Raw genomic sequence first — 9,754 nt, 5'->3', positions numbered from 1 at the left:
CATGGCCCTCCCAGGAGCTCGGGCAGAAGAGGCAGCGTGTGCAGGGGGATGGCCGAGTGTCGGGCAAACAAAGTGGAAGTTTCCAGGAGCAAAAGAAAGGGTGATTGGTGGCATGAGTTTGAAGACTCGGGGGTGAGTCCAGTGTGGAAGGCAGGCTTGGTTGCAGACAGGAAGAGAGGCCTCCCTGCTTCCAAGACCACAAGGGAAGGGTTGAGGATGAGCGGGGAGGTAAGTCACTTCTTAGAGTGGAGAAGGGAAGGGGACAAGAGACATTTTCCTGGGCATGTTCTTCTTCCCTGTCGTCTTCTGGATGGACATGAGCGGATTGGTGAAGGAGGGGCTAAAGGGCAAGATGGCAAGATGAGAGGCCCCGTGGGAGCAGACCCCCATAGCCACAGTGATCATCTGTGGTGACCTTCATCTCCAGGGAGCTCTGTCTGCACAGCGGGGGGCCACGTGGCCTGGGGAGCCCAGGCCGGGGGGTCTGCAGAGCATGGAGGATGAAGAAGGCAGAGGTGGAAGGGAAGGTGACAGTGTCACATGTGCAGAGGGAGCAGCTCATCATGGGACAGGCAGGGAGAGGGTGCCCGGGAGGCTGGAGCTCCAACAAAGGCCAGGGGCCGTGTGGCCATGTGCGAGGACAGCCAGGGAAGTGAGGACCTGGAGCAGGGGGAGCGGAGTGGGGGCCTGGAGATGAGGTTCGGAAATGGGTGCTAAGCTGAGGACTGCCCCCTCTGCATGGGTGCTGCAGTCAACCAGGAGCAGTGATGATGGGGGGGGGGGTGCGTGAGAGCCTACACCGGGTGACCTTGTGGAATAAGCGATAAGCCGAGGTCTTCATGTAACAGCAATGAGCAGGAGCCAGGAGAGCAGAGAGCGAAAGCTGGCACGCACTTTAAGGACAAAATGTTCCGGAATGCTGGTCAGGCAGGAATTGGGCTGCAGGAGCTTGGTGAAATGCTGGCTTAGGAGAGGGAGCTGGTCTGGGCAGAACATGTGACCTGTGAAGGGCAGGTACAAATAAGGAAAGGGAGGTGGGAAAGAAGGTGGAGCCTAACTCTGGACTCTGCTGGTCTGCCCAGGCCCGAGTTAAACGCCAGCAGAGAGGAATCGTGATGTCTGTGGATTTAACTTTTGCAGCACAGACTCTGATGACTGCTTACGGTCCATTGACAGGCTCTGTGATTTTGCTGAAGAATTTGGATTGCACCCACTGTGGGCCTGGAGTGCGGATGCAAGGTGGTTAGCAGGTGAATGAGCCCGGTTAGCCCCCAGCACTGAAACGGTAAGTTCCTAGCTGCTTTCTACAGGATACAACAGCACAAAAAAAGAATTTTCCTGAAGTGGAAAACTGTCCAGAAAAGGTAATCAGTGGCCAGTACAGGACACAGAAACAAAGAGACCTAAGAAAAACATTGATCTTTAAGCAGGCAACAAGTTTTGGATACTTCAAGCATTTTTTTCAAAATTTATTTATTTGAGAGAGCATGCACAAGTGGGGGAAGAGAAGGGGGAGTGAGGTGGGGCGAGGGAGAGGGAGGGAGGGAGAGAGAGAGAGAGAGAGAGAGAGAGAGAATACCTTAATTAGGCTCCACGCTCAGCATGGAGTCCAACAAGGGGCTCAATCCCATGATCCTGGGATCATGACCTGAGTTTAAATCAAGAGTTGGATACTCATACTCAACCAACTGAGCCACCCAGGCACCCAGTTTTAGATATTTTAAAGGGTAGAAGTTCCATTTGATTTTGATACATGAAAGGATAAAATTATATTAAGAAGTAAGTGCAAGTGGTTTGTCAAGTATTTCAGAGAACATTTCAACTAGTGTAATTAAGAGAGAAGTTGAACAGTTGATTTTTTATTTGAGGATACATACCCGAAACATTGTCTTTCTGAATTGTGACTTTGGAGCAAACGTTGAATACCATAACAATATTTGCAAACTTACAAAGATCTGGGGAAACATCCCTTGTGGATGTTAAAGGTCTTCTGCGTTAGTTTGGAAGGTGTAAGCTTTGGTCCCTGCTACCCCCCATCCCCCAGTTTAACCCTGAGTTCAGAGATAGATTCTGACTCATGTTAAATGTCCGATGTTCATCTAGAACATACATGGGAGCCAACACATCCAGTGGGTAGGTCTAATCTGGGTCACCACTTTTATGGAGGAGATTTCTGTACAAGATAAGTACAAGGGAAAAACCTAACTACCCCTGGGAGTGTGACCCAAGGCAAACGTGAGTCCAAATTCTGGCTCTGCAACTCCCAGCTCTGGGACTTCGGCAGAGCCCTGAACCTCTCCGTTTCCTCACCCTTCAGTGGGCCCTCGTGCTTCCCTTCCCCTGTTGTTGTGAAGATCAGAGATATCGGACACAAAGTACCCTGTGTAGATCATTCTAACTTCATCTTTTTTTTTTTTTTTAAAGCAATGTCTACACCCAACATGGGGCTTGAACTCACAACCCTGAGATCAAGAGGTGCATCCGCTATCGGTGAGCCAACCATGCGCCCTAGCTTCATCTTTCTCCAGCGGTAAGAGTTATGATTCATCCTCGCACACCAACTGTTTTTCAATCAGGAAAAATTTCCTGTACAACCATGGAAACAGTGCAATAGGTTAATACCAGAAGAATCTTCAGTCAGCACATATTCGAAGATAGGACCTAAAGGCTTCTTTGGTCATGCAATAGCTAGGAATAACACTCTTCTTGGGAAAATGTAACAGGGAAAGTTAACTTTATTATTATGTAATTATCATATATGATTATTATAATATATACTAAAGGAAATACAGAGAATACACTTCAAATTCCCAATGCTCTTATACTTGTAAACATTTAAAGGAACTTCTTTACATAGTAATAAAAGACACTTTAATATCAACTTTACCAATAAAGTTTTACCAGTCAATGCCTAGGCTTATGGAGGTCTCCATTAAAGTGAAAAAAAGATAAACCAAAATATGAACTCCGTTCTTTTTTTTTTTAACGTTTATTTCCTTTTGAGAGAGACAGAGCATGAGCGAGTTGGGGAGCAAAGAGAGAGGGAGACAGAATAGGGAGCAGGCTCCAGGCTCTAAGCAGCTCCAGCCCAGAGCCTGATGCAGAGCCTGAACTCGTGACCTGCAAGATCATGACCTGAGCCAAAGTCGTAGGCTCAACTGAATGAACTACCCAGGCACCCCTGGACTTCATTCTTATAAAGATACAGTATCCTGAGTTAGGGACATATTTATGACAAAATTACTCAAGGTGCTAATATATGAAAAGTGGGAAAATAGCAATGGCCACCGAAGAGTCAACTTCCATTTCCCCCCAAAATATTACCATGGTCAAAGTGACTCTGATGAGGAATGTTAGTCTTCAAAACACCAAATATTTTTAGCACATTCACAAAGACCGTACTAAGAACAAGTGCGAGCATATCCTGTTAGTGAAATGACAAGAGATATTTCATTTTTTCTAAGAAGACAAGGGATGCTAACGTGTGTGCATATGGCCAACGTGGAAGCCCACACTCCTTCTACTAGTCTGCTGCTTCCTCGGAGTGCTCCCTCACCGGAGGAGGGGAGGCGGGAGGGGACAGGCAAGTCCCTCACCCTCTTCAGGAAGATCACTACTTGGGACAAACGGTGAAACTGGCCTGTAGCTTCCTGTCTCGGAGGCTGCAGTGGACGCTGTGCTAGCAGATGTCCTCTGCCTGGCAGCGGCTCCCCCAAGGAGCCAAAGTAACAGGTGAATGTGACCCCAAAGCTGAAGACAGACATTGGTTATTTGAAGCCAATTATAGTCATTCCCAGCTGCCTCCTCCCTGCCAGAGACCGGATTAGAAAAATAGATGGCCTTGGGGCACCTGGGTGGCTCAGTCGGTTAAGCATCCGACTCTTGGTTTTGGCTCATGTCATGATCTTCAGGTTTGTGAGTTGGAGCCCCACATTAGGCTCTGTGCTGACAGTTCAGAGCCTGCTTGGGATTCTCTCCCTCCCTCTCTCTCTGCCCCTCCTCTGCTCACTTTCTCTCAAAATAAATAAACTTCAGATTTTTAAAAAGAAAAATATATAGCCGTAAGCTAATCGGTGCACAGTATTATTACCCTGGTCACATAATGGGTCCAGGGACAGAACCTTGACCCAACGTGGCCCAACCAGGTGGGAAGGAAGGACTTTTACCCCATCAGTGCAGGGAAGGACTCCTCTTTCCTATGGATGTAACAAGAAAGGGACTGAAGGACGTCTGGGTGGTTTAGTCAGTTAAGCATCTGACTCGTGATTTTGGCTCAGGTCGTGATTTCTGTTTCGTGAGTTTGAGCCCCAAGAGTGGGTTTGAGATTCTCCTCTCTCTCTGCCCCTTCCTCACCTGCACTCTCTCTGCCTCTCTCAAAATAAACAAATAAACTTGAAAGAAAGAAAGAAAGAAAGAAAGAAAGAAAGAAAGAAAGAAAGAAAGAAGAAAGAAAGAAAAAGAAAAGCAAGCAACCCAGATTACAAAGAGTAGCCATGTTATGGCTCTGCTGGGGGGCGGGGGGCGAGAGTGCTAAAGCGGGGAGAGGGGAGATGGGAGCACGCAGGTCCTTGCTGCGCAGCTGAGCTTCTCAATCAGCCAGCCCTGATACCCTCCTCACTGGCAGTTATTTGAAAAAAATTTTTTTTCTCGTATTACTACAGCAGTTTGAGTTGGGTTTTCTGCCACATGCAGTTGGAAGCATCCCACTTGATCAAATGACCAAAAGGACTCATCCCCTATCATCGACTACACAGAAAATTTGTTAAGCATAATTTAAATAAGTTCTTTTGTTTTCAGTCATATAGAATCCATTTAAAATCAAAAGGCTGTTAAGTAAGCAGGAACTTAGAAGTAGGGGAGTTCACCACTCGTCACTTGGTAACCACCGAATGCCAGGCATCTGAATATTTGGGAAGCACAGATTCAGACCATCTGAGACATCTGCCATCACAACAGGATCATGTCCGCCCCTAAGTGCCCAGGGGTACTGAGCAGGCTGCCAGTCTCCCTCTGAAATGCTTGACGGATACACCAAAGCCCGCCCTCAAGGCTAGGTCGCCAACTTTCTGTTGACCAGCTTTCACTGGATCAACCTGTTCTCTCCATTCTTATCTTCGCCTGGCAGCAGGCCAGCCCTGCAGCTCCAGAACACAGTGAAAGTACCTCCACAACTCTACCCCGAGCACCGTGAACTCATATCAGATCCCAATTCTCGGAAGGGAGATCTACTTCTGACAGGACGGCTTGTGTGGCCTCTTTAATTCAAGCGGACCTGGTCTGTGGAAGACATTTTCAGTAGTGTGGCATTTATAGTCACACAATGTAAAAACGGCTTGGTTTCTACCGTAAAAGAGAACGAGGTCTTAAAGTCGATTTTTCTATTAGCCATGGCCTTTGTCTCATATTCTGTAACTTGGAAGAAAAATGCCACCTCTCAAACAGAATCAAATCAAAGGTGCTTTTAGCAGTCCCTGAACGCTGTGTCCAGGAACCGAACCCAGCACCAGGGACAGAGAGATGTCTCAGCAGTCCCCTGCTTTCAAAGAGCTTATGGTCTCATCTTGAAAGAAAAATTCTCTTTGTCACCACTGAGATTTGAGCAAATTATGAAAGAGATATGCAAAGTCCTGGGATGCCTGGCTGGCTCAGTCAGTGGAACATGCAACTCTTGATCTCGGAGTTGTGGATTTAAGCCCCACGCTGGGTATAGAGATTAGTTAAAAATAAAATCTTAAAAAAAAAGATATGCAGGGCACCTGGGTGGCTCACTCGGCTAAGCCTCCAACTTCCGCTCAGGTCATGATCTCGCAGCCCATGGGTTTGAGCCTGCATCAGGCTCTGTGCTGATGGCTCAGAGCCTGGAGCCTGATTCAAATTTTGTGTCTCCCCCCCCCCCCTCTCTGCCCCTCCTTCGCTTGTGTGCTTGCATGGGTACGCATGCTCTCTCTCTCAAAAATAAATAAACATAAAAAAAAAAGATATGCAAAGTCTGGTGCGAAGATGGCATTTATCTTATATTTACTCCTGTAATAACAGGCATAAGCAAATGAATAAGAGAAACAGTATTACAACTAAGGAAGCATGCTACATATAATAACATTTTAAATTATAACAAAAAACAGAGAGGCTTTGTTGTTAAGTTCCAAATTTTTTGTGCATGATTAAAAACTCCTATTTGAAAAATTACAAACCACCCTCTCACATACATCCACTTGTTCATAATTTGTTAGCACTTTATGAACAGCGTACACTACCCCCATATCTAAATATTGTTAGCTGCTTTTGTAAGACTTAAATGCCACAGACACAGCACAGAAGAGAAATAAAAAGAAAAGACTAAGATAACTACGTACTGAGGCAGAGCACAAAGCATTCATTCTCCAGGGATCACACCCATCATTATCAGGGACTTATTTGTATTGGCCAAATCTCTCAGCGTTACTTTACTCTGGTGTGGAAAGCTCAGAGGGGGATTCTGAAGGAAGAAAAGGTGTGGTCGTACAGTGTTTATTTGACTCGTGTTCTAGTGCTATCTATGCCATTCTTTACATTCACCTAACTTTATTCGGCCTTTACACAAGAATACCTTGCAAGTTATTTTAGTTTTTAAATTACATTCACAGCTGCAGAGAAACACAAAAGTATTCTTCAAGCATATGGAACAGGGCCCATGACCAAGATCACACTGGTAGAGAAAGCAGTGATATTCAGAGACAAGGTCACAGAACACACAGGATTCAAAGGTTTTCTCTCAAACTACTTTCACTGGCATGTATCCTAATGAAGTTTTCAGGAATGGAAAAAAAAAATCTATTACATCAGTCTAAACAATTTCTAGACGATGGTTTATGAGAAGAAATTCAAGAAACATCAGCTTTCTTCTCATTCCAAAGACATATTTAGGGCAAAGATCATCAACACATTTGCCTGATTATACATGATAAAAGTGACTACTATAGTCCTGAACCTTGGAAAAGAATCCCATCATGGCCAATTCCAAGCCAAGGGGCCCAAAGTGCAACCCTTTTCAAAAACTGTTGGTGACAAGTCCCTAACAGAAGAGGGACCTACTACTATCACAGTCAGTAGTAAAGTAAAGCTCACATTTATGCTTACATGAGCTCCTCAAGGAGCACAAAACGCTTTGGAAACACCATTGACTTAGGTCAGTGTGATATTCCCATGCAGCTGCGGCCTCAGTTACCAGTAGCCTGGGTCCCCACGTAAATTTCACCAGGGACCCCTCCAGCTTGCCCCTGCCGGAACCCAGCTCCCCCTGCCCAGGCTGTCAGTTGGCGTCCGGCTGCTTTACCTGCAGTTGACACGGACACCAGGCCCCGAGCAGCAAAGAGCTGGCCCGGCAGCTCCAGTCCCTGTGATGAACCTTGGGATGATGGGTTTTCTTCCTTATAATCCACTCACCTGGCCCCACCTGACCTTCCCTGGCCTCTTCCAGGCTAAACGGGTAACTTTTGTGAACTGTGTTAACGGGTCAGTTTAAAAGACAGAGAGACCATCTGAGCTCAGGAGATAAGATGATGAAGAATTAAAGATGGGTTCTCTCAGGCAAATGGGCACAAGGGACAAATAGAAGCCCGGGGAGTAAGCACGGGTGATTAGTTGGGTGACACAGTGTGTTAGGATACACCAGGCCATCCAAGTGGAATAGATAGTTGAAAATAAGATATTAAGCCGGAGGGACTGATATGACTGGAAATCAGATTTAGGAGTGAGATAAGTCACAGGCAAGGACCGGAATGCTTTATAGTTTCAAATGACTGTGAAAAATTATCATACACTTTTGCTTTCCTAAAGAACAATGTTCTCTCCTGAAATCATTGTTGCACTAGATGCTAACCAACTTGGATATAAATTTAAAAATAAATAAATTAATTAAAAAAATACAGGGCAGCCTGGAATTCAAGAGTGCCCTCCCCCACCAAAAAAAAGAGAGAAAGTTTTCAAAGGTCTGTGACATTGGAGTCATTATACAGCATAGGGTCTTGATACTCTAGCAGGTCCTCGGCCCCACAGCACCTGCAGGGGCAGGGGACTGATTGGGTGTGGAACTGATTCAGCCCACCTCCGCTGAATCAGAATTGCATCTTCACATACCAGGGCACTCAGGGGCCCAGCAGTTTGAGGACCAGTGGTGTCGTGTTCCCCAAACTCTAGTTCTTGAAATGTTCAACAGCTTTCAGTAAATAAGGAAAAGAAAACACAAACATCAAACAATAAACATATTGGATTTGGAGAAACGCCCTTTATGCCGATGTTATATGCTTCCTTTATTGATGTTTCTATGCTCTATCTTTTCTGAAATTAAGGTAGTGGTTATTTTGGTGATTTCTCTAAGAGTAAATTATTTTATACTTTTTTTGGAGCTTTGAAGATGTTATTTCTTTTACCTTAAATATCCTTACTCTACTTCACTTGTGAAGCCCAAATTTCTCTGTGAGACATGTACTGACTACAAGGCCTATATATTAGGTAGGGCTGCCATGACAAAATACCACAAAATGGATGGCTTACAATTACAGAAACTATATAAAGTTTGAAATCTGATGTCAGGAGGGCCATGCTTTCACTGAAGGCCCTAGGGAAGGATCCTTCCTGGCCTCCTCCTAGCTTTCTGGTGGGTGCCGGCCACCTGTGTGGTCCTTGGCTTATCACCATCACTGCCTTCCCAGCCTGCTCTTCATATCACATTCTCCCTGCAGGTGTCTGTGTAAATCTCTCTCCTCTTAGATGGACAGCAGTCATTGGATTAGGGCCTACCCTAATCCAACAGGACTTCATCTTAACATGATTAAATTATACTAATTTCCAAATAAAGTCACGATTCACAGGTATGTGGGGTTAGGATCTGAACATATCTTTCAGGGGATACAATTCAACCCACAATGGCCTATAATGATATATTTTTAAAAGAAAGCATCTTGATAATTCTCCAAATGGTGTGGCAAATACTATAACACTGTGCTTTCAAAATAAAGCACAAAATAAAAAATATTCAGACTGTATTGTAATAAAATCAGCACAAGACTAACAATTTGTGTTCTTGTTTCATAAGCCGGGTTCATCGTAGAAAGCATAAAGTCCAAAGTGTAGAGATTTATCTTGGATTTTTCCTCAGTCTTAGACTGCTTTAGTCCTTCTTTTTTTCCTCTAGCATTTTCTGCACCACTTATACTTTTTAGCCCCTTTCTGACCATCATTGCTTGGTACTACCTGTTCACCTTGTTAATTTTGTCTTGCAACTCTTGGTGTCGGTAATTACTTAAGGCCAATTTGTGTCAAGTCTCAGAGGGCTTGAGTTCCTTAGGAAGTTCTAAGCCATACTAACTGGCCAAGGCTTTAAGAATGCTGTGACCCTAACAACATCGGGGAAAACACTGTTTCAGTTTAGATATACTTAGATAAGGGTTTCAAACTGAAACCTATCTACTTTAGATTTTAACTTTGTATTACAATATTACATACTACTACTCAGTCTATGGAAAGGGAAATACTGCTTTAAATGCTAAAAAGGAGGTAGATACATCTCATTAATAGTACTTTATAAGCACTGGCTCTTTAGTTTTCATCCTATCACTGTCAAGCTACACAGAACCTCCTTCTGGAAGAGAAAGTAAGCATAGAACGCAAAGCAGTTTAAAGGTTAGGCAAACATTCCTTTGTCAGCCTTCCAAGAGGCAAATGTCTGGAAGGTGGAACCTCATTGTTTTACTTTTGGGGAACAGTGCTGTGCAAA

At 44.7% G+C, this 9,754-nt stretch overlaps 1 long non-coding RNA gene across 1 annotated transcript; it reads left to right on the top strand.

The window, feature by feature from the left end:
- Positions 1 to 1,082: 1,082 nt before the first annotated feature.
- LOC115284625 lies at positions 1,083 to 2,910 on the top strand. The gene is made up of 2 exons (XR_003905294.1): positions 1,083 to 1,285; positions 2,425 to 2,910. It is a non-coding gene; the product is annotated as an uncharacterized LOC115284625 (long non-coding RNA).
- Positions 2,911 to 9,754: the final 6,844 nt, after the last annotated feature.

Source organism: Suricata suricatta, chromosome 2 (assembly GCF_006229205.1).
Source record: "Suricata suricatta isolate VVHF042 chromosome 2, meerkat_22Aug2017_6uvM2_HiC, whole genome shotgun sequence".
Classification (NCBI taxonomy): Eukaryota; Metazoa; Chordata; class Mammalia; order Carnivora; family Herpestidae; genus Suricata; species Suricata suricatta.
The sequence above is the reverse complement of the archived record's forward strand: the minus strand, read 5'-3'. Positions and strand labels throughout refer to the sequence as shown.